The sequence below is a fragment of the Cetorhinus maximus genome, chromosome 8, assembly GCF_964194155.1.
Source record: "Cetorhinus maximus chromosome 8, sCetMax3.hap1.1, whole genome shotgun sequence".
NCBI lineage: Eukaryota > Metazoa > Chordata > Chondrichthyes > Lamniformes > Cetorhinidae > Cetorhinus > Cetorhinus maximus.
The window spans coordinates 43859549-43883864 of record NC_135886.1 but is presented as its reverse complement, the minus strand read 5'-3'; the positions used below and the strand labels follow the sequence as shown (position 1 = coordinate 43883864).

At 43.0% G+C, this 24316-nt stretch overlaps 1 protein-coding gene across 6 annotated transcripts in view; it reads left to right on the top strand.

Annotated features, from left to right (window-relative positions):
* Nucleotides 1–24316, top strand: part of pacsin1b (protein kinase C and casein kinase substrate in neurons 1b) — a 273452-nt gene that overhangs the window by 122750 nt on the left and 126386 nt on the right. Inside the window, exon 1 of one of the 6 annotated variants that reach the window (XM_078546748.1) lies at nt 13732–13854. The exons of the other annotated variants lie outside the window; for them this stretch is intronic. The gene's annotated coding sequence lies outside the window, so the exon portion shown is untranslated. Of the gene's footprint in view, nt 1–13731; nt 13855–24316 lie in introns of those variants that run through there. 6 annotated transcript variants of the gene reach the window in all.

Genomic DNA, 24316 nt, shown 5'->3' with positions numbered 1-24316 from the left:
AATTTTGTTACCGAGGAAGTATGTTAACATCAGATGGAAAGTGTGACCAAGAAAGAATTGGAATGGCCAAAGATGCATTTCAAAAAATGAATAAGATTATGGTCAATTTAAAATTAGCCATGAAAACAAGGCTGGTAATCCTGGAATTTTGACAAACAGAAACATGTGTTGGACTTTCAGTGAAGCAGTGCAGAGAAGAATTGAGGTTGCAGAGTTGTGGTTTTTGGGGTGAATAATGAAGATATCTTGGACAAGTCACACTAGCAATGAAGAGATGCTAGCAAAATCTGAGACCAAAAGAACTCTACTGACCAAGATCAGGAATAGATGATTGGACATGTAATAAGAAATCATGATTTAGAAAGTCTGATGCTGATGGGAAAGATTAATGGTAAAAGAGGTCAAGGTAGACAAAGAGTGATCTTTCTAAGCAACCTCACAAACTGGATTAATGTACCACCAATGAAGATGATCCACGCCTCCATTAGCAAGATTATCATAAAGGTCCATGATCTCCAAAGCCCTCCTGGGGCATGGTACCTGAAGAGAGCGAGATTTGCATTGGATTCCATATGCAATCAAATAATTGAAAACGGAAGTTCCATGCACACTCTGTGGTTAGCTAAGGGATGATGTGAATATAGTGTTGAGGAAACATGTTGAGCAGTCATGGTAACAGTTGGGGAGTTTTTCCTCAAACATTTACTCTTTGTTTGCCTGTGTTTTCAGCTAGACGTTATTTCCATAAGTCCCTTATTGACTGAAATTTGCAGCATATTTTCTAGTGCACACTGTGTCATGTGCCCATGTTCAGCAGTTGATCCCTAATCACAGTAAACTGATTCTAGTAGAATACATGCACCATTCTTCACATTCTGCCACTTTCAAGGGTACTAAATAACATGATGGCATACCAATTGCATTGAAGGTAATATTACATGATTAGATAAATTTACAGACAGAATACATTCAAATAAAAAATAATTAAACAATGCAAACCTTTTTTAAAGTCTGTTGTGACAACCTTTTGACCTGGAAATAGTAACAGTAAAGAAAAGTCATAATTATTTTAAAATGTTTGAGGAACCTGAAAGGACTTTACGAATTTGTATCAACAGTAGAGGGATCCATTATAATTTTTGGATATTGAAAAATACTGGTCCATGTGACCGGGAGACCCTTGTCCTGGAAGCGGTACCAACAGGAAAGAAGTTAAAAATGCAGACGCTGAGAGAGAAAATAAGAAAAGAGAGGAGCTGAAAGTTGAGAAGTTTCCAGAAAGTGCACCATTGTGTGGAAATTTGGACAGACACAACCCTGTTTTGCAGACACTTCTGCCTTTGGAGAATTGGCTGAGTTCTTGAAGGAAAGGGCCAGGAATTCTGTGTGGCTGAAACTGGGACCATATAGTCAGAGTGAACTGTCTACTTCCTCCATGATGGTCTTTGTATTTACTATTCCACATGTAATTTATAGTTCATACCAACCATGATTTGCCTGTTATATCATGTTTGATTTGTATTGATTCTGAATAGTGTAAGAGTTACAAAAGTGAAACCTCGTTTGCCAATTTCTTCATTCGGGGTTGTTCGGCAAATTTGATTCTTTGGTTTGTGGATCCTCATGGGGATTGTAACACTCAAGGGTTTAATTTGTGTGGCACCAATTATTTAAAGTCACTTAATCCATTTTTGTAAATTATCTAGTAATTGGAATTATGTCAGTAGTGGACTGTCTACCCTTGAAGCCAGTCAAGATTGGTATAATTGGAAATTAGACAAGATCTCCCTTAAGTGCAAATACACTGAAAAGGCCTTGGCAGCTACTCTGAACCCAGACTATTAGCAGACAATTGCAGATTCATTTTTCTGTGCAATCATTCTTTTATATATGGTACCTTTGACCGCAAGCTATTAACTCTGGAATTCACTTGTAATTGTGACAAAAACATTTAAAACTCATGTTGGGCAAACTGGAATTTGAATCCTTGTGTGTTTATAATTGCATATTGTGTCCTACAAAGAATACACAGACTGTGCCCCCTGAAAGGGCTGTTACAAGTCAGGTACTAAACAGCATAGTTCCGCAAGGGTGGTCAGTCCACTACTGACATAATTCCAATTACTAGATAATTTACAAAAATGGATTAAGTGACTTTAAATAATTGGTGCCCAGGGCTGGCCTGCCTCTCTCACCAGCCATAGAGGCAGGTGGGAGCTCAAAGCTATGTGGGTTGCTTTGCTGCTGCTCCTAATCCCAGATAGTGGTGTGCCCTGAACACCAGGATCACAAAATAAATAAGGGGAAATTACATTTGCTGGCCCTGTCTGATTGGGGAAAACTGGAAGTAATTTGATGAGTTGGTTTACTTTGTACATTTCTGGAACTAATTTATTCCTGTTGATTAAATGTATCTTGTTTGGAAATGTTCTCTGGTGCATTATGTTTCTAATCTAGGTCAATTGCAATTGGACTTATCTTTCTATTTATATCTATCTATCTCTCTCTTCTCTATCTGTCTCTGCCAATCCATCAATCTGTCTGTCTCTAAGAATGCTTTACACTGGGAAGGGAGGAGAACCATTGTGACTGAGCTGGCTCTTTTTGCTAGGTGAACAAATTACTGGAAGGAGGGCTGAAAATCCTTTAAAATTCTTTTAGTTCTTTCCCTCTCTCTCCTCATAATGTTAATCCTGCATTTGTGCTGCTCTTTGATTTATTAATCAGCGAAGACACTTATAATCTTTCACCTTTTAAGCTTTCAATATCTTGTATAATTTTGAAAACCCCTCATATCCTCATTTTAAATTCTCTATTTCAGTGAAAAAGCCTTAATTTTAATAACTATAACCCCTCAGTCCTGGTATCATAACATTTACTGGCTGGAACTTTCCTGCCCTGTTGGCGTCATGGCAGGATGGGTAGTGGAGGGTGGGGGTGGGGGTGGGGGTGGGTGGGGTGTGGCAACGATATGGCGAGAAGGCCAAAAATCGGTTTCACACCGGCATGAAAGCACAGTAGGTGTCCACTATTGGGGAATGTGAAGCCGGCTGGAGGTTGACGTGAACCCAGTTTGCATCCCGCTAATGGGATGCAAAGTAAGGCCCGACTGGAATTTCCCCCACACGCCAGGTTTACCATTGTGTCGGCAGGAAAGCACACTGGCCCTGAACACGTCTAGATAAATGTGACGTGCAGAAGTCACAACTTACCTTTAGGGACTGGCTCAGATTATGGACATCCGAGGAGCAGAAGATGCTGGAGCCCTACAGCTACTGGACACTGGAGGAACACGTGCATCACATGCTGGGTGGATTCTCATGGATATAGCTCCACTGAGAAGCAGCTCACGCAAGGTGGGAGGTCTCCTTTGATGTCTTGGATCTGCTTCAGAACATCACGGTCCTGGCCATGGGCTGCTATGGATGATTGGCAGGGGTGTGGTGGTGGTTGAGAGGAAGGTCTAGTTGTGAGTGGGAGAGGAAGGCATACTGAGGTGGGGGGAGGGTGAGGTTGGGAAGGGGAGGAGGGTGTAATGGGGGAGAATGGAGCAAGTGGGGAGGTAGGTATAAGGGAAGGAGTTCGGAGGTGGGTAGGAATAAGGGTGGAGGAGCAAGTAAGGGTTGGGGTTGTGTCCAGGTGAATGTGCAAGGGCGGGGTCTGTGGAGTCACTGCCTCCTGGGAAGTGAACTGGGTGTGGTCATGGTAGGAGGGAATGGTGAGTTTGAGGGGGGCAGGGGGAGCTGAGAGGGTGAGGGTGTGTTGGTAGTGGTAAGACGGACGATGGTGGTTGTTGGGGACTCGGAGGCAGACATGGCCCCTGGGGGTGGGAAGGACGAAGTCGGGGGTGTCAGTGTGGATGGCGGTGGGATTCTCAGGAAGGTAGGGAATGTGCACATTCAACTGGACATCCTGAAAATACAAGGGTTCAGGTTGGTAGGTGATGGTGGAGAGGTGGAAGGTGAAGTCAGGTGGGTCAATAGTGATGGGGGAAAGGACATGGGTGACTGGGGGAGGGGAAAGGATGGGGGGGCTGATCAGAAACTTGACTATGACCATGGTTATCGAAAGTGAGCGGAGTCTCGTGTTGGACAGGCACAGGTGCTGCATGGCAGCGCAATCAATGGGCGGAGATACAGGTCAGCTCAGATGGACAACTGAAAGAGAACCCCAGCATGCGGCATTGAAAATGCTTAGGACAGTGTGATGGGTGAAGGCTCTGCGTGCATGGGACAGTGCTTATACGAGGCTCTAAAAGGCCCTGCCACACACATACTTCTTCCAGAATCACTTGTGGTCTGGCTGCGTTGAGCTGAACTGCTAGTGGAAGTGGGGGTGATGCACTGGGAGGACTCGCAAAAGTTGCCATTGAAGCTGAAAGACGTTACATTATTCAGTGAAAGTGAATATGTTTTCAAATTATATAGTGACAAAATGTGTTCGCCTGTGTAACCACGTGTGATCAGAATTTCTGAATTTTTCTAGGCCTAACATTTCTAGGTGCTGCCCTGACATCTGCAGTAGGGGTGGAGACAGTCTGTGCAATGCTAGGCCTTGTGCCTCTAATGACCATGCGTCCTCTGGAGAGCCAAGGCCTCGAGGGCCCTGGCTAGCTTTGGCTGACCTTCTGTGGGCCAGCTGCGCTCTCTGCGGTGACAGAGGATGAGGTTGAGGGGGTCACAGGCAAAGGGGAAGTGGAGGGAGATAACAGCCTCTGAGATTCCTGAGTGGATGATCCAGGGGTGTCTGGCTGCCAGTCTTCCTCCCTTCGGGGCCCGAGGGCCCTGGCCTGACTCCTTGAGGGAAAGAAACACCTGGAGGGACACGGAGGTGCCCTGTTTCTCCCTCGTGTTGCATCTGCAGGAACCCACCCATAGCTACCCAGATGGAGTGCAGGTCTGTGTGCATCTCTGCATTCTGCTGGACCAGGGTCTCTATGGCGTCCACCATCCTTCCCATGGACATCTCCATACGCGCACATGTGGGCACCACTTCGTCAGAGAGCAGGTAGACACACTCCTCTAACTCGTGTGTCACTCCATTGAGGGCTTCCAACAACTCTGCCTTCTGCTGACTCTCCACAATGAATTGGTAGGCTGAATCCAGAGGCTTGTACCTCACAGATGCCTCTTTCCCAGCAGTCCTCTGAGTGTAGGGGACCTCAGCTGAACCTGTCTCCTCCTGCTGTGGACACATGTCCGTGTGGTGACCGCTAGATTGTGAACCCGGGCCTGCTCTCGATCTAGGTCCCAACGAGGTGTGTGTCTCTGCTCTGATGGAGACTCTGGGTAAGCGCTGTGACGGGTCTTCCAGGCTGCTTATTTCCAGCTCTTCAATGGACGAGGTATCCACTTCGCTGGAGGTGAGGACCAGGGATGGAGCTGAGGGACCGGCTGGCTGAGGGCATCAGTTGCTTGGCAGAGCTCCCTGTGTGCCAAAGTAGAGATAATTAGTGCACAGCAGCAGAGTCAAAAGCAGGAGAGAGAGCACTCACAGTTGCGTTGAGAGAGGGATGATGTGGTGCAGGACTTCACTGCTGCCAGCTTCACTGTCACCACAGTCACGGTCCACATCCTCACCAGTCAGTGCGATGGCACGCTGCTCAAAGTGAGTGAGGGGCTTAATGTGGGCCACTCCACCCCCAGCCAGTACCCCTCCCTGCTGTTGTGGGCCACCTTCTCCTGCATGAGAGTGAGAGAGCAGGATGCATGGCACTGCATGGAATGTTTGTGTGGTGAGCGGAACCATGGACGAGATGAGGACGTGAGCTCCAAAGGATATGAGCCTGATGGAGATGTGAGGGTATGTGAGAGTTAGTGGTGTAGTCCCTTGAGGTGTGAGATCCCTGTGGATGTGTGATGGGTTTGTGAGTGTGTGAGTTGAGAGTGATGAGGTGGTTAAGTTACCCTGACTGAACAGATGAGAACATTCATCCTCTCCCTGCACTGGATGGCTGACTTCCTCTGTGCTCTGGTGGCACTGACCACCACTGCCATCGCTTCCCAGGCTGGATTGGTGATGCTGGTGGACCTCCTGCGGCCAGTGTGGGGACAGAGGAAATCTCGGCGGCCTTTTACTGCGTCCAGCAGGCGCTCCAGAGAGACGTCACTAAATTTGGGGGTTGCCGTCTTCTTTGCTTTCGGGGACATCTGTTGCCTGGAGCAGCCCTGGACTGTAGACATGAAGTAGGCATGCGTTCTAGTGCACTTTAAATATGGCACCCAGAGTGAGGAAGCGCTGAGGTCATGGCAGGGCAAGCAAATCCGAGCCTGCCTGCCAGTGATCTGGAGTGTTTCTTGTGAATGCATTACTAATGAGGAGGGACGCGTCAGGAATGGGGCCATATGGCGTGAAAACTCACCATAGCGGCCGACGGGTAAAATTATTTTTTTTCCCACCCGCTAATGCACTTTGTATAAATCTGGTGCAATTCCATCCACTGCATCCTTCCCATGGCTCCAAATGCTCCCTAAAATGGGATGGCCTGAATTTATCAAATGGTTAAGGCACAAAGGAAGCTATTTGACCCATTGAGCCTACGCTGGCTTTCTACAAGAGCAATTTAGCTGGTCCCACTCCCTGACCCATTTCCTGTGACCCGGCACATTTTTGATGTGAACATTGTATGCAGTACAGCAATCTGACCTTTCCAATGTGATGTGCAAATTCAACATTACGTCTTTGCCCTGGTATTTGTTGTTTTTTCTTTATTAATGGGATGTGAGCATCGCTAGTTAGGCTGGCATTTATTGCCTATTCCCAATTGCCACTGAAAAGTTGGTGGTGAGCTACCTCCTTGAACTGCTGCAGTCCATGTGGTGTAGGTACATCCAGTGCTGTTCGGAAGGGAGTTCCAGGATTTTGACCCAGCGACAATGAAGGAACGGTGATATATTTCCAAGGTGAGTGATTTGCAGGAGAAATTGCAGGTGGTGGTGTTCCCGTGTGTCTGCTGCCCTTGTGCTTCTAGATGGTAGTGGTCATGTGTTTGGAAGGTGCTGTCTAAGGAAGATTGAGTTCCTGCAGTGCATCTTGTAGATGGTACACATTGGTGCCACTGTGCGTCGGTGGTGGAGAGAGTGAATGTTTGTTTGTTTGTGGATGGGATGCCAGTCAAATGGGTTGCTTTGCCCTGAATGGTTTCAAGCTTCTTGATTGTTGTTGGAGCTGCACTCATCCAGGCAACTGATGAGTATTCCATCTCATTCCTGACTTGTGCCTTGTAGATGATGGACAGGCTTTGAGGAGTCAGGAGGTGAGTTGCTCACCGCAGGATTCCTAGCCTCTGACCTGCTCTAGTAGCCACAGTATTTATATGGCTAGTCCAGTTCAGTTTCTGGTCAATGGTAACATCCAGGATATTGATAGTGGGTGATTCAGCGATGGTAATGCCATTGAATGTCAAGGGGCAATGGTTAGATTCTCTCTTATTGGAGATGGTCATTGCCTGGCACTCTTGTGGCGCAAATATTACTTGCCACTTATCAGCGCAAGCCTGGATATTGCCCAAGCCTTGCTGCATTTAGACATGGACTACTTCAGTATCTGAGGAGCTGCAAATGATGCTGAACATTGTGCAATCATCAGCGAACATCCCCGCTTCTGACCTTCTGATGGAAGGAAGGTCAGTGATGAAGCAGCTGAAGAAGGTTGGGCCTAGGACAGTAGGGGCAGAAACTTTCGCTCAGTGGGCGTGCGGGCGCCCGACCCATTCAAGCATGAAATGACGTGCGTTGATGTCGGCCGAGTGTGCTGACATCAACGCACAGTCACGCGATAGTTCGGCCAGCGAACAATTAAAAGGCCTGTTAATCAATTAAGGTAAATTTTTCACTGTCCATCCAACCTAACAGTTGGCGGGCAGGCAAAAAGGCCCAAGCGGCCTTTGCATTTTTTTGGAAACCTCATCCACGGGCGGGATGATGTTTCCAAAAGTAAATAAAAATAAAACAAAACTTTTGCAATTGAATTAATAACATGTTCCTGCTCATGTGGCTCTGTCATTTGACTCTGGGGCATGTTTTATTACATTTTTATTTTCTTTATTTTTTTTTGTTATATCTCTTCATCTCCCTAAAGCAGCTCTGTGCCTCAGAGGTTATGCAGCGCTCGTACACGTGCATGCGCAAAGCTCGCATTCATCCCGCTCGCCCTCCTTTCTCTCTCTCTCTCTCTCCCCCCCCCCCCCCCCCCCACACCCACCCCAAACACAGAGAGTGCGCTCTCGCTCTGTGAAATCACGGTGCGGTGCTGATCGCGGGTGGCTTTCCGACCACCCCTGCCAAGCCCGCCTGCCAAGGGCAAAATTCTGCCCTAGGACTCTGTAACTGTGAGTATAAATCTAGAATCCTATTTTTTATGGCCTTTTCTACTTGTACTCCTACCTTTAAATCTCCAAGTTTTCATACCTTCTTTCTGTGGAGAAATTTGCTGTTTAGTGAATACTGTTATCATTTAAGGTGTGTTTATTTTCGGTTTTTCCCCAAATATATTACTTGACATTTCTCTGCATTTAATTGTATCTTCCCAATCCACTAACCTGCTGCCCTTCTGCATTATTTTCATTGTTTTGTAGCTGTTTAAACTAATTGGCTATTGGTAAATTTCAATATTATTCACCTTGTGTCTATGCTCAAATCGCTTATGTAAATGAGAAATGAAGAGTCCCCTACACCCTGTCAATCCACTTACTCCTACGTTCTGCCATCTAACCATCTCTCCACTCATATATTGCTACATTTTCTATGATGCCATGTGTGATAATTACCATAACTGAAGTAAGACTTCTGGTCTGTAAATTCCTGGCTTGTCTCTTTCTCCTTTTTTGAGCAGCGATATTAACCAATGTTCTGATGCAGTTTTCATTTCTAAAGCTGTGGGAAAACTCCGCATTAGTACTATCTCGTTCCCAATCTTGAATATTCTAGGATGCATGCTATTTTGGCCTGTTGACTTTTCTACTTTCACTTCCTTTTATGAATATTTATCTCTCCATGTTTTCCTCAGTATTCCATTAGTCCCACTTTTACTCTTCTCTGTTAAAAAATAAATCAATAAGCATTCAGTCACTTTAGTCAGTGATCTTGTACATAGTAAATAATCTCACCCCTTCTTTCAACTATCCATTTTAAATTTGTTTATAAAAGCCCTTACCACTTCACTCTTGTGCTGACATCCTGCATCTTAACCTTTCTAATCTTTTTTGCTTTTTTAAAAATTACATAATTCTCAACGTTATTCTGTATTAAACCCCTTTTTTTTTTAGAAATTCATTTTTCCCCTAGCCTTTGAAACAATCCTTTACTCCAATGAAGAATATATTTAACCCATACATTGTTCACCTCATGAATACAGATAGGGTGTCCTTCTATATGAATTATAAAGCATACACAACAAGCAAGCAGTCAGGAAGGCAAATGGTATGTAAGCTTCTGGAGTATTAAAGGAAAAATGTCACTGCAGTTGTACAAGCTATGAGGCCACATCTGGAGAACTGTGTGGGGCTCTGGTAATCTTACCGAAGGAAACTCATACTTGCCCTGGAGGAGTGCGATACAGGTTTATTAGAATGGTTCATGGAATGAGGGGATTATTTTATGAGGAGAGATTGAGTAAACTGGGTTTATATTCCTTTGAGTTTAGATGAGGTAATTTAATTGAAACATATAAAGGGGGTTCACAGGATACCATAGATAAAGGTGAATACCATAGACCGTGGCATATAAAATGACCCCATTTTTCTTTCAGTGCTAAAAATCATGCATTTGCATATACTTGGCATATAAATCCACAGACCTCCCCTACCTCCCCCAATCTTTCAGCTACAAAATGCGATACTCGTATTAGTAGTCTGCCTCAACTTTTCACTCCAGCAATGCACGTTTTACTTACTTATACTGCAAGTGGACGCACGGGATCCAGCAGGGAGTATGGGAACCAACAAGCGATATGAGCTATGTTATGAAGAAGATGTATGGGATTTTAAGACATGCACATGCAGAGCAGACTGCGCATGGCATAGCGAGCAATGAACATAAATGGGTCCTCCAGCAAAAAGAGTGAAGTTCGAAGCTGCTTTCGAGCTACATTGTCACCAGAAATGCAGTGCGTATATACGCATTTAAGTGCACCAAATCAAACTTGAGTTCAGCTAGTATTTCAGACCAACAGCTAGTTGGTGTAGCCGCTTTATGGAATGACAAGACCAAGATTGCTTAGAGTCTACCAAGTGACCTTGATGGCCATGTACCAGTTTCCAGCGGTTCATCATTAGAAAGAGGCAGAAACACAAGCGCCCATTAATCGCATCGGCAACATGGATGAAGCACCCATGAATTTTGATATGTCCAGCAGCCAAACTGTGGAGCGGAAAGGTTCGGAAACAGTTCTCGTGAAAATGATGGGGCGTGAGAAGATCAGATTCACGGTGGTACTAGCCTGCACAGCTGATGGAATGAACTTAAAGCTTTTGGCAATTTTCAATTGTAAAACCCATGCTGAACATCCAGTTCCCTGCAGAAGTTTTTGTGCATGTACGTGACACCAGTAGGACGGATGGGGATGGAGTGAAGTTATGGATCAAAAATATGTGGAATAGGTGTCCTGGTGGCCAACATAAAAGAATGCAGCTTATTAGTGTGAAACATGTTCGGATTCAATGTTACTGAGATCGAGAGGTGCCTGAACATCCCCATTAGTTATACTGGGGTCTAACGTCCATAGTTTAACCTTTTTGGATGTGTGCCTCAACAAGGCATTGAGGGATCGTGTTCACGCCGAATGGAATAGGTAGTTGGTTAATCGAGGAAAATAAATTCTCAAACAGTGGGAATGTGTGTGCTGCCCTGCTTGATGTTTTGTGTGGTTTCAGTATTAAATCGTAGGATGCCATTTGTGCACAGTGTCATCAGATTGTGCAAAAAATGCAGAATATCCAAGTCAATGGGTGGAGGGATGATTCTGAACATGGAAGTGCCAACTGATCTAAAGTGGGATCCATACGATGATGACATAGCCAGAGAGACTTGGAATGAATTAGACTAAATCTGTTGAATGCTGACGACAATGAATTTGACAGGTTAAAAGTGCTTTGATTGTGGTTAAAGGTATCTGCACAATAAATTAAAGTGCCACAATTTATTGAATGAATGAAATATGAATTACCGGTGTTCTGTTTTTTTTTCATATTTCAGAATGGTGACCGCCTATGCTGGCAGTTCACATTTTTATACTCTGCATATTAGTTGACCTCCATTTTTTGGAGGCTTCAAAGGTCAATTTATACCCCGCAATCTACGGTAGATGCTGAGAAGATGTTTCTCCTGGCAGGGGAATCTAAAACATGGGTTCACAGGCTCAGAATAGGGTGTCAGCCATTTAGGACTGAAATGAGGAGGAATTTCTTTACTGAGAGGGTTGTGAATTTTTGGAATTCTCTACCCCAGAGAGTTGTGCATGCTCGGTAGCTGAGCATATTCAAGAGCCAGGTGGATAGATTTTTGGGGACTAAAGGATATAGGAAAAGTGTGGATGTCAAAGATCAGGAATGATCTTGTGGAATGGCAGAGTAGGCTCGAAGGGCCAAATGGCTTACTCCAGTTATTATTTCTTATGTCCCATTGCCTGTCCAGCGTTTGTTTTTGATGCCAATTCTAGGCTAGGTCCATTTCATCCCACTGAAATTGGCTAATTTCCCTCAATTTTTCACTCCAGCAATGCATGTTTTACTTACCTTGTAGTGCAAGGACATTCCTTGCAGGTGCAGAATTTGCAATACACGTTCATTCAGCTCCTCGCGTAACACTGTCCAGGATCCCAAACACTCCTTGTATTTTATATATACTAACCTAGTATACTATTTCAACTATTCACCATGCACCATATTCTATCTTCTACATTAGGGTGACCACAAGCGAATTAAGTTGGTCACTTTGTCTGCAAATGTCACCTCCCTGTAACTTACTTCGGAGTAATTTCCCACTCTAATTTCCACTGTCATTCCTACCTCTGTTTTTCATTATCCACACTGTTCCAAGTAATATGGCCTTTAATTTCACACCTTAACTATAGCTCCCAGTTTCTCTTTTGGATGGGTTGGAAAGAGGGGAACCTGCTATAAGAACATGCTGCTGATGGGGCAGTATCGACCTGCTATCGACCAACTTTCCCTGCTCCTGGTTCACTCGTTCAGTTTTTTGCTTAACTTCATTTTTACCTGTTTTACCTATCGCCCATCATTTATTTCCACATCCTGTATCTCCAGCGACTTTGATTTCTCTCATTCTGCCTCATTATTTTTATTTATTCATGGGATGTGGGCTTGACTGGCTAGGCCAGCATTTATTGCCCATCCCTAATTGCCCTTGTCTTGTGTTAGTTAAATGGCTGAAATTATATTAATTATCTGATCTTTCCCATTTTACGGACTTTACAAGTTATTCTGCTTTCTCTCAAGTCTTTGTGCTTTTCTTTCCACTTTTTCCATTTTTTTTTAGAAATACTGTTTATCAGTAAGTTCTAGTTCTGAAGAAGAATCAACAGTGGATGTATGATACGCGTGTGTATATGTATATAATACAGAAATCTCTTTAAAGTATTTGATGGTTCTAAAGAACTCCACATCCTGCTATTCCATTAATTGTAATATGGTTCAGTAATTGCATTATAGAATAGCTTTCAAGTTCCTTAGTAAAAATGACGGGAGGTTATGTAGCAGGCAGCTGGTTGCAGCTGCACGGTTTATATCGGAAACTGGAGGTTTTAGTTAGCATGACTGAGTACCTGCTTAAATCCAATTTTCTACTTGCTGGCATAAATGATTTGAGCCTTCCTTCCTAGGGGCAGGTTTGCTGAAGCAGAAGTGGCCCTTTGATCTGTAACCCCTTTTATTTTGTCTTTGTCATGTTCACATTCTTCCGTCTGTTCTCCATACTGTTCACTATCCCTTAAGTAGGAAGGATTGAGGGTGGGGTGAGGGATAGTATTTGTGTAGTCATGTACAAGAACATACAGGAAAAAAAAACGCTATCTATGGCTACATGCTAATGAGTTAGCAGTTAAAACTGGGTCAACTCAATCTGCCTCAGTGGATTTAATGAAAGCCTGGTTCAAGACGCTCGCACTTGGTGTAAACAAGGTATTAATGATCGGATGACTTTAGGCAGTTTGCAACTAGGCTGCGCAGTTGAATGCTGTATCCATTCTCCTAAAGAAAAGAGAGAAGTTAGCACAATGTGCTTTGCAGCTAGTTATTTGTTGATTTTTTTTTGAGAGAACAGAATGTAGTAAAACATTGTTTTAAGGTTGCCTTTTGCAATGAATTATTGCTCTTACCTCTGACACCTGTATGCAATTCCAACCTAGACTGATAGGTTACACATTGTTACAGCTAGCAGCTTGAACATGTATTGCTGCTGTTCCTTCTGCATCACTGGGTTACAATCAAAGGATTCTGTACCTTACATCACTGAGCATCTCACCAGGAGTGCAGTGGTTTAAGAAGGCTGATCATTGCCATCTTCTCTGGGCAGCTGCGGGTGCGCAGAAAATGTGGCTTTTCAAGGTTGTCCATATAACTGTTTCCAATAGAGATCCCAGCAGCACAGGTGGCGCTATTTGGTGCTAAATTGCCAGAGACCGTGAGAGCCAGATTTTCGCAGAATCTCCACCTTTAAAAATAGCGGGACCCGGATATTACCCACGTTTCTGACGGATACAATTTTCACCGGTGGAGAAAAGGGGACGGAGCGTGACACGCACAGAAGGGAAACCCCAAACTCAACAGGGCCGTTTGAACTCCGTGCTAAGTTCAAACATACCCCCACTCTGGCTGTAGCAAGGACCTTGACCCGCAGTGTGAGAGTCATGATTTTTTGAAATGGATGTAAATGCTGCTGAAGGTCGGATAAGGTCTGTAGAACTGTCAGGATGTGAAGTTATATAAATGCTCAGCCCTTGAAAAATGTAAAAAAAACAAGCTGCTTGTCTCAGTCAGTGTTGAAGAAACACTGTTCTAATAGTTACAACAGCTGTTTATTGACATTTCCCCAAGGTCTATGATTATGTCATTATGAATGCTGGGTGGGGGTTGGGGGGGGGGGGTGTCCTAAATTTACAAGTTGATTGACATCTCAAAGAAGTTATTGAAGGATTTGCAGTCTTTGTGGGGTTATGAATAGAAGTCTGTGTTTTATAAGGGATTAAGAACTGAAGAGATTTAAAAAATTTGAATGGGCATTCATGAATGGGATTGTTATACAATATAATGAAGGCTGTAATAGATATTTAAACCTTATTTTATTTAATCTCAACATGGCTCCTAAGGTCTGCCCTGGTGGATCGAGTGATGGCTGAGGGGCCATGAGTTGGTGTTATGAGTCTATAAGGAGCAATGTGGGTGGGTGGGATGAGTTTGCATTGAAGAGTATGAGGGGCCATTTGGGGTGACATGGGGAGTGGATGGGGAGGGGTGATGGGTTATGAGGGGTGAGGGATAGAGAGCCTAAAGTTTGACACAACAAACTAGAATAAATTCCAGAGAACTGAGGCAGGCTTTAACCAGGATGCCCCTGTGGATGCTTCCAATCTGCAATTTTTGTTTGTTTGTTGTATTTTTTCCCCACCCGGAGAGAAAATTGGGCTTGATGGGGCACTTCCTACTAAGGTAGGTCTGCCAAGTCGAGAAATTTCCCAACCCAAGCTACCTGCCTCTATCGTGAAAATCCAGCCCCTAATGTGGGAATAGGAGGGGCGACAATGCGGAAAAGAAACATTTTCAGCAATGAATGTATTTCGGAGGTTATGATTTGAACATGGGCCTGAATTTTTCGGTTGTCGGGCCCGCGCAATTGGCGGGCCCGGGAGCAGCTGGGAATTAACGGCCAATTAATGGCCAGGCAGCATGAAACGCACGCTGAAAAGCTCAGCGCTGCTGGGGTGGGGGCGGGAAGAGGGTGGGTGAAGATGTCACCATGGGCGCAGGTGAGTGCTGCAAGAAAGCTCCCTGAAGGCAGACAGCTGCCTCAGGGAACTGCAAACAATGAAATAATGCATAAAAAAGCTGCAAAAAAATTGCCCAAACAACACAATTAAGCACACTCCATAAAAATGCTGTCCCCAAATATTTATTTTTATTTTATTTCCTAACAGGTTTCATCCTGCCCTTGGATGAGGTTTCATGAAAAATGCAAAGGCCACCTGGCCGATTTGCCTATCCGCCAACTGTAAGGTTGGACGGGCCACAAAAAAATTGCAGACGATTGTGCCGTTAATGGGCTTAATTGCCTGCTTCATTGTCGGCGGGCGCGCTTCTGACTTTTGCACGCACCTGCCGAGTGAAATATCACAAGAGTTCGCGATGACGTTGGGACACTTGCCCGATTCATGCCTCATTGGGTCGGGCGCTGGCCCACCCGCTGGGCGTAAAATTCTGCCTGTGGCATTGGAGCAGAATAAAGGAATCTTTGAAGTGCTGCATAGGAATCTTGTTCAGATGAAAAGTACAGTATATTAAAAGAAATGTGCATTGATGGAGTTGACTAAAGGACTAAAAAGTAATGGTTAATGGATGTTGTTTGTATTGGTAAGATTTAAACAGTGGCTGAAGGGGGTTAGCTAGTTTTCTTCAATCTGTATTAAAAATTACCTAACACCTTTCAGATTTGTAGACAATACAAAAATAAGGAGTGTACTTGATTACTTGTAGGAAAAGGCCCTAAATAACAGTTAATACTTTTCAAAAGTATTTGATGGTCCGTGCTGACTTTGGAATGACCTGGGCTTGTAAAAGGCGCTGTGTAAATGCAAGTTTTTAAAAATTCTTTTTCTAAGCAACTTTGAGGACATTTGGTCAATAGGTATGGATAAATATGATTTGATGCATCTTATGAGGAAGAATGAATGGAATCATGCACTAGATGGTGAAACTTCAAAAGAGTTGAGGAACAGGGAGACAGGGCATTTCAAATACACAGCTTTAAAACTAGGAGAACAAATTGCCAATTGTTTTATAAAATAAAAACATACATAGAATTGGGTTTTATAAGTTGGGGCATTAAGTGCAAAAACAAAAGGAATAATACATAAACCAATAGAACTTATTTGTTAGATCATAGTTAGAATTCAGTTTTGGATATCCTACTCGAAGGATATCTTCTGCTTTAGTTGAGTCGGCATCACAGACTTGCATCCATATTTCACCAACATTTAGTTGGGTAGTACTAGCTAACCAGGTATGACCTGCTGAAATGGTAGTCCCGATAATGAAAACTTTTAATTGGGAATAATCTAAAGGTGAGTCTTGAAGATTTCAAGCGATGGGGCTGTGACTATTTCCTTTGGCAGTTTGTTCCATTGTTGGATTGTCCTTGGTAAGAAAGATTGTTGATGCGAGAAGAAATGAGAAGCTTTACTTATGATGAGAAACTGGGGCCCTTCATTAGAATGAAGGTTAGAAGCAGGTTCATTTGCTCAAAATTGAGACATTTGATTGGGCAAATAGGGAAGAAGTATTTCCACCGATTGAGTCAGTAACTGGAGGGGATAAATTTAGCAGACCACCAAAAGAACAAATTTGTTAAAGGTTAGGCATAATTATTGGACTTGGACATGCAATGTTGTATCAGAAAAAATAGTGGAAGCCATCATAATGGCACCTCCTTCCTTTCACCCCCACCCCCCCCACCAGCCTTTCAGCCCAATTATGGCACATGATTCTCTACATAACTGCATATAGCAACAAACATTGCAATTTGGCATGTACAATGGATTCACAGTGACAAAAAGCATCTGAACGTTGGTAGCAATTTTAATAACCCTCTGATTTATTTTTTCTCTCTCCAAGTGCTTGGAACCTCCTGCCTTAGACCCACTTTTGCATGTACCCTAATTAATCGCATTCAATATAACCTCCCCGAACCCATTATTATTTCAGTTATGTATTTGTCGTGAGTGTGCATGGCCTCCATAATGCTTTAATATAGCTAATTTAATTATCTGAAGAGTATGATCAAAAGTAGCAGGTCTTTCCAAGTATAGATAAAGGATCAGTTCAATATACACAGTGCAATTTACATCCCCTGGAGGAGTTAATTGAGAGAGCCATTCTAGAGTACAGGACAGGAGACCTTCACCAGAGCATTGGGATGGAACTGTGCCTTCAGTTTAAGTGCCTTTTTAATGAACGCTTACTCTTTACTAAGGTTTAATTTCTGTATTATAATGAATACTTTTGTAACTTCTGCAGACGCTGTCTGTGGAGAGTAATGCTGCCTTAATTTGTTATTTGTAGCATAATTTCACATATCAAAGTCATCAATTTTATGGTGATTCACTATGATGCATTATAGGCAAACTCTTTGACTCACCATTTGCAATAGACCAGGAGAACCAAGGAGGGTGCGTGTATGTGTTGTCTATCTAACTGTCTATAGTGAGCAGATGGTTCGAGGAAAAGAAACAGAATACTGTGTAATGAATAATGTACTGTTCTGCTAAACTGAAGTTGTATTCATTTAAGGCAACAAAATCTCTAATTGATCATTAAACATTGGGTGAGTTTGTGCGTTAGCTGCTGTTCTGACTGAAGATTAAAACTTTGGCTTTAGTTGTAGAAAGGTTAGTTTAAGGGACATTGTAGTTCAGTTATTTTGGCGGGCGGGGATTGATGTTGGACAACAGAAGGAGGTAGCTTCAGCGTGAAAGCTTGGATAGCTAGATGGGAGGGAAACTTGCTCCTGCAGGTGGATATAAATATATATTAACTTTTTAGATTAAGAGAGTGTTTCCTGGAAATCGTTATTACATAAGCATTTGCACTTTATCATGTTCAAATATTGCATCTTGGAAGAATGCTTGTCATTCAAATTATTAGAATGTGTATCATATTACAAAATAGACTCCCCTCTTATTATAAGTAAAATCCTCTTTGAAATTTGTCAGGTGAATATATTCAATCTATCTTTACTTAATGCAAACTTACAAATGAAGTTGTTTACAAAATAGAGGTCTTATAATCCAATTCCAGAAATTCCTATAATTTAAAAAGCATCACAACAATATGGTGGGTGAAGTCTGTGACAAGGGACAGTTAATATTAAAGTTAACATAAAACATCTCAGGACACATCTCAACCTAGTAAGTATTATGAAAAATCTTTCCTATCATTATTAGCATTTGTTGACCTATGGACTTGTGTACTAAGTATGGTAATTATAGTAATTTGTACAGTAAGTACAAATTATCCTCAGTATAGACTGGTATTGTTGGGTGCAGGGAAGAGTAAGTTTTTGACAAATTGAAAGATGGATCCCATCACGTTATTGGGTGACTCCCTGCCAAAGGCTATGTTATGGATGCCTCATTCTGCAGTTAGAGAAATGACTGAACTAATGAGAGCTTGCCATTTTATACTATTAGTCGCACTGTAAAATGGCTTGAAAAAGTTACACCTTGTTGAATGAGATGAACTGGGGTATTAATGGTATATGAAACAATGCCCTCACTGGTGATGATAACTAATTTCATATTTTTGAATGTAAAATTTCTCCATCGTGATAAATTCCACATTTTAAAAAATATATGATTTTAATTTCTACCTTAACTCCACGAGTATGTCCCAAATATCACTTATTCTACTCTCCTGTAAAACCAAATTAAAAGTGAGGGATAATCAGTGCAATTTACTTCCTGATTTGCTCTCTCTCAGAATGTGATTGGCTGCTTGCCCTGCCTGATCTATCAGATAATTTTGATGCAATTTTGCGTTCAATTACACTCAAAATGTTCAGTATTTGACATCAAAAGATACAATTTGGAATGGGTTTTTAGTGATCTTTTGCTATCAAAAGCACTTAATTGCCATCTTTTGACATAATGTCTTTTGATTGCTCTTGATTACATCAGGAGTCATCAAAGCACTCAGGGGCCTTCAAAATCCATCACCACATCCCAGGACATGGGGCAGCGCAGCAAATTCCTGGAAATGCCAGCAAATCCGGATGGTTGGTCATCTTCAGGCCTTTGCTGCACTGGCCCTCGCTCACCATCATTGCTTCAGTCCTTGGGCCTGGCTCATTGCCATCATTCACCTTTCCACTGCTCGCTGCTTCTCCAATCACAGGATGTTTCTCTTCGTGTTTGCTGCTGATAGGCTCAGAGAGAAACATCCTGTGATTGGAGGAGCAACTCCTTACAGAATCTTTCACCTCCACTTAGGAGCAGTGACTTTTCTCTGGTCACCCCCTTGATTAAGTTTTCCAGGATTTTTTGGGGGCTTTTTTGAATGCTGAACCAAACTACTTGGAACTAACGATATGGAACGTGTACTCAGCTCCAAGTGCATAACTATTTTATGTTCAGTGCATTTTCTCTGTGGAGTGGAAATAGGCCTCATAAACTGCATGTATATGTCTGGTCACTTATATTCAGGAATTGGATAAATGACTTTACACAATCTATCATATATTAATTTCTTAACAGTCAAGGTATTAAGCAGCTCAACATTCACCCCACCATGATAATTTTGAAAAAAAATACCAATGTTGAATGTGTGTCCCCTCCATACACTTTAATTATGGCTATAAAGCTTATACATGTCATTTTAAAAATTTATTCTGTCATGGGACGTGGACATTGCTGGCTAGGCCAGCATTTTTATTGCCCATCCCTAATCGCCCTTGAGAAGGTGGTGGTGAACCGCCACGTTGCAGTCCATTTGATGAAGGAACACCCACAGTATTGTTAGGAAGGGACTTTGAGGATTTTGACCCAATGACAGTGAAGGAACGGTGATATGGTTCCAATTCAGGATGGTGTGTGGGTTGGAGGGGAACTTGCATGTGGTGGTGTTCCCATACATCTGCTGCCCTTGTCCTTCTAAATGGTAGAGGTCATAGGTTTGGAAGGTGCTGTCGAAGGAGCCTTGGTGAGTTGCTGCAGTGCATCTTGTAGATGGTACACGCTGCTGCTACTGTGTGTTAGTGGTGGAGTAAGTGGATGGGGTGCCAATCAAGCAGGCTGCTTTGTCCTGGATGGTACTGAGCTTCTTGAGTGTTGTTAGAGCTGCATTCATCCTGGCAAATGGATAGTATTCCATCACATTCCTGACTTGTGCCTTATAGGCTGTCGACAGGCTTTAGGGCATCAGGAGGTGAGTTACTCTGCAGAATACCCAGCTTCTGACCTGCTTGTAGCCAGAGTATTTAGTTCAATTTCAGATCAATGGTAACCCCCAGGGTGTTGATTGTGGGGGATTCAGCGATGGTAATGCCATTGAATGTCATGGGGAGATGGTTGGATTCTCTATTGTTGAAGATGGTCATTGCCTGGCATGAATGTCGTTGCCACCTATCAGCCAAGCCTGAATGTTGTCCAGGTCTTGCTGCATTTGAGTTTGGACTGTTTCAGTATCTGATGTATGTTATTCCCAATGGCACCAGTAGAATTTTGACAAGGGGAGATGTAAAATGGCTTTGCCTGGAGTCCAGTGGGCTACTGCCTTAGAGATATGATTGGTCCAGGCATCTTACAAGCTGTGGGGGGTCTGATTGGCATGGATGAAGTGAGACAAAATGTTTATCATTGGAAAGGAAAGGTGTTCCTTAAAGTCACACATGCAGAGCATAAGGGAGAAGTTTTCGCACCCCCACTGGTGATTTGTGCACTGACCCTACACTAAACAACCTATTCAATGCATGCATAACATTCTGCATCAGCTGGAACTTAGAAAAGTCCAGGGCATGATATTGTTAATGTCAGCTGTTGTTTGAAACTCATGATCACTATAACTTAGCTTGTTTGTGAGGACAAATTCTCTATGATCGCTTTTGATGTCAGTTGAATGCTTCTGAGCACTTTGAAGGCAATTAAATTACGTTAAATGATCGCAAATGATGTTGTTTGAGCCTTGTATGAGTTCATTTGATGTCAGTTGATCACCAATGATGTCAGCTGATTGCTATTTGATTACTTGGGATGCCAGATGATGGTTAAATGATCGCTTTTGAATGCAGAGGATCACAAATGAGCTCATATGATGCCTGTTGAACGCAAAACTATGCCAAAGTTTTCTGGTAGGAAATTACTGGATGCATAGAGATGCCCTTGAGTTGGCGTAAGATTCAAACTAACATCGGAAAAGGGGCAGTCGCCACCACAGAGACCACTAGATATTTGTCCTTCAAGGTCAGGGGCATTGTTGTTTCACCATTGACTGAAATTTTAAGTATACTTTTTAACCTATTCTGCCCTTGCTTCCTCTATGCAATACGTCCCTCCTTTTCTACCACTCAGTTCATACATACCTGTTCACTGGCAAAACTCCATTCAAATTCTCCCTTTCCTATTGAGTAAAATTGCAGCATTCAGTCTTTTGGTGTTGCTACAAATGAAAGCTGACTGACAATCCTATAAGCATGTAGTAAATACTAAAAGAGTAGTTGTATTTCAGAATGATTTAATGGATGCAGTCTTTGAGAAAGTTTTAGTGTGATGATTGCATCTACAAAATGTGAGTCTCCATCCTGAAAGTGTTTAGCATAGTTTTCCTGCACCTTACTGTTGTGTAAAGATAAAATGAAAGGTTGTGGAGCGATAAGGTTGATATACATGTATGCATGGAAGCATCTATTTTGAGCAACAGTTAATCCTGAAAAATGGTCGCTTGAAATCTGATGACTGTGCAAAACCTACATTTAAAATCTATTATTGAACTGCTTATCTGATTGCTCAGTGGGTAAATGTGCAACATGTACTTGAATTGAGCCATATAGTGTAGGAAGATCTTTTAATAATTTCCCTCACCTACTTGTGATTACTATCCATCATCCTTGTTGGAGGTGAGGGTAGAACCAGACTTGGCTGTGATGGTGCTTTTGCCTGTATTTTTCCCTGCAGCCTCAAATAGTGGTCAAACAGCTTGCTGGCACAGACTGCCCAGGATCCCATTCTAGTTTGGATTCTTGATCGAGGTTTCCAATGTCTGCTTAGTCCAGGACAAGTCACTGCCTCCGGAAAAGAAACACTTAGGAGAAACATTTTGGGGTACTTTCCTGATTGACCAGGAAAGAGTTTTGTCTTAATTGACGTTATAGTGTTGTGCAATGACCAGATTTATTTTACAAAAGGATTAACTAGCAGGTACAACATTTTCTGACTTAATGGGCTGGAGTTTGAGTTGCCGAAACGCTGGGAACAGGGGAGAGGTCGGTGCCAAATGGGAAACCTGGAAGTAAGTGCAACACATCTGTCAGTTGCTTTTTAATCCAGCACTATGTTATCATATTTCTGAGTTTCCCTACCAGGGCATGATGCCAGCCTGCCTGAGTTGATTTCAACTCCAGAATTTAAAGCGACATTATAAACTTAAAAATTGTTGGATTATGGAGCTCGGAACAGAATACAAGGAAGTGACTAAATGGAACATGCACATTCAAAGGCTGCGCCTTGTTTTAGTGACACCTCCCTAATTTTTTTTTTGGGGGTGGTGTGCTGTAGAGGCCCACAGGGTGATACTGTTCCCTTCTGACGGGACCAACAAAACCAAGTAAATAGTGGAGGATAGTGGTCAGCTGCAGAAGCATGATATCTTGCTCCTGGACTCAATGCCAAAAGCAGTTTAACAACCTAAGTAGATGGGAAAGGTCAGTAGAGTGGTACATTGATGTACATTGTGATGTTTTCATCACCCCAGCCCCCTCATTCTGCCTTCTCCAGCCAGCACATCACTCCTCACACCAACCTAACTTGCAGCTGCACCCATTCTCTTGGTTTATGCACTTCCTCAAATCCCCACCTATCCAAACAGCACTAACGATCGCTGCCACTTTTATGCAATGTCATGCCTCTCCCTCATAATCATCCTCAACAAATACACTCATTTTATTCATTTCAACCATGCTACTACTGTCACTCGTAGGTCTCTCGTTTCCCTCCTTGCAGGAGAAAAGAGCACAGAACATGTGGAACAGGTAGAGAACCAGAGGTGTTCTCCCAACTGATGGCTAGAGAGCAGGAGGTGCTTAATATCAGTGGAGTCTCAGCATGTTTAGCTGTCAGGGATGGGGATCTCCCAGCTACCTGGTGATAGAATTGTATATCAGATGACCACATGGCATACAACACTTGATCAATTTGACTTGATGTCAATGGTGAGTAAAATATGATCCTATGCATAATGATCACTTAAAACATGTTTACCTTGACAGTTTTAACTCACGTCTTTAATCTCCCACAGGGTGTTCTGCAGGAGGTGGTGCAGAAGGATAATGACAACTCCTCCAAGGAAATCACTCTCTATCAGGGTACACCAACACAGGACTCATCCAGATTATGCACCAGCTCAGATACTCACAGAACAATGAGACTGGTAAGGAAGGTAGTTGGGTTTTCACGTGGTGATTCATAAATGGAGCAAGAGCAGATGGTGAAGCCAGGGACAGCAGTGGAGAGCTCCAGCTGGAGGCTGCCAGACTCTCCATGACCTGTTCAACTGGCTGCAAATGTTGAACTTCGAGGAGCCTTTGCAGAACTTCTGGAACAACAGCAAAGAATTTGATGTACAGCAGACATTACGCCACAATGTGTATGCTTATAGAAAAATGGGGGAGTCTGCTCGAGCACGAGTGGAATTATGCCTGAGGACTTTGCGGTCAAGTAGTTGTCAATGAAAAGAGTGGTCACCTGTGTGGAACATCAAATGAGTACATGGTGGTTCTCACTAATAGCTTGCATACATACCACGATTGCCACCTTAAATAGGATTCAGGAAACCCTAACCTTAATGGCCCATCACTCCACTGATCTGCAGCAAAGTGCTCTCCAGCTCATTACCAGCAGGGAAGTGCGGTTGGACCATGAGAGGTACGATGGTGAAAAGCAATATGGGAATGAGGAGTCTGCTAATGGTGCTTCCACATCTCTTGCCTTGCCCCACCCCATCACTCCCAATTAGTATCCCACATGTTGCCTTGTTTCCCAATGGCTGCGTTTGTCCCTTGTATTAATTGTAAGTTAAACCTACCATACTATTATGGGGATCATGTGACTGTACAGACGAATCAGCCCTAAACGTGGGTAATCTTAGGGGTGGAACTTTCTAGCCTTGGTCTCGGTAGCTTCACCAGGAGCTGTGTAAATAAAGTTTACTGTTTCTTGCAAGAAACTTGCCCTGCAATCCAGTTTATTACAATTGGTGACAAGGCTAAATAGCTCCAATGCTGCACCTTGCCTCTTGACTGAGAATATTTTGATTTTTAAGGGAAGCGAAAAGAAGCATACTCACCAGCAATGCCACTCTTCGGCAGAATTGACCTGTATGACT